Here is a 1,599-nt window from a genome sequence, read left to right as displayed (position 1 = left end):
TAAACTGGTCTGAGAATGTTAAGTCAGTTTTTGAAGGTGTTAACCTGCTGTCTTCTCAGATCACCAATAAACGTTTATTCTGTAGCCCAAGTTCTTTGTCAGTCTAATCGCTGAGTGGCACAGGCAGCACAAGCCCGGGACTCGGTTGCCTTCTGGTTTCCCTGAGAGACACAGAACTCAGGCAGAGGTTAATCAATCACACAGAAAAATTATATGTAGAGATTCCATTAGGACTGTCCCTGTAGTTAAGCACACAGCAAATAAAACAGAGGTTGTGCTTTATAAGAGTTAAAAACAAACCTGCCTTTATTCTTCTTGTATCTTCCAGAAGTTAAAAATAAACTTACTGTTGTTCTTTCCTCCTTCCCCCCATACCAACAAATTTTCCATGGAAACAGAAAGCACATATTAACCCCAGCCCAGCTGATGGAGGGAGTCTCACTCTTCCACTAGTGATTAGAGACCATCACTCTATGGGGTGGCCTTTGTTTTCTTACTTACTCTCTGCTAAATAAACTTACTTTTACTCTAAAGTCTATATTGGCTTACATTTGAAATCTTTCCCATGTGAAGCCAAGAACCCTCTTTTTTCCTGCAACACTCTCAACAAATATTCTATTTTTGTGCTGTACCAAGTGTATCAAGTTTACTATAGCTCTTCACAATTAGTTTACCTGCATAAATATAAAAATAAGTAGCAGTCTCTGATGTAATCAGCGTCTGAGACCTTGAAGCTGGCAGCACAATGTAAGCAGCACAACCTCCAATCATTTTCTACTGAGTTCTTTTTAAATTATTTTAAAAGACATTTAATCCATGTCACGTCATTAAAATGTGTTATTGATGCAATTTGTAAGTTTGCCCTTGTTTTCCTCTTTCATTTCCTGAAATCCTTTTTAATCTGGCTTTACAACTTTATGTTTGCAACTTGAAATTAATAAAAATCCTCATTTAAAAAAAAAAGATCTACAATACAGGATTTCATTAACTTTAAGCATTCTTTCCTGTTCTCATTACTCCAGATCGTTAGACTTCACTTCTCTGTACTTGGTTCTTTCCACTATTGGGAAACTGTGCCAGTTGGTATCTGTGGAGTTATTTGAGGAAGCACCAGAAGATACCATTTTTCATTGTATATGAGGCTGAAAGGAAAGCTTGAAGAATGAAAACATTGTATTTAGCCATGAACTTGTAGGAGCCGCCTGGGCAGAGCTGTAGGATAACAGCCTGGTCTCATTGTAGTAAGTCACTAACTTACTACCGGGACGGTTTAGATGGGTGGCATCACCGATAGGACAACTGTCCGTAGTTCCGTGGGCTCACGCGAGTCAAGGGAACACCACGGCCGGCACCCCAGACTCAGCTACAGGGGCTGACGCGGTGCACTTGGCTCAGCGCCCGGTCCTCTGATTGGGCGGACGAGGCCCTGGGGCGCGGAAGTGGACAAAGGAGCAGGGATTGGTGAAACGTGGGAGGAAGGCCGGACCGCAGGCTCCCTTCTTTCCCTCTTAGCCCCGCCCCCTCGTCGGGATTTGGGCCAGGCCTGCAGGGCTGAGCAGTGAGTGGAGCGTTCTCAGTCCTCCCGGCAACCAGTGACGC

The sequence above is a fragment of the Rhinolophus sinicus genome, chromosome 5 (genome assembly GCF_057876585.1).
Source record: "Rhinolophus sinicus isolate RSI-liver-muscle chromosome 5, RSI-T2T, whole genome shotgun sequence".
Taxonomy (NCBI): domain Eukaryota; kingdom Metazoa; phylum Chordata; class Mammalia; order Chiroptera; family Rhinolophidae; genus Rhinolophus; species Rhinolophus sinicus.
Note: the sequence above shows the minus strand (reverse complement) of the source record.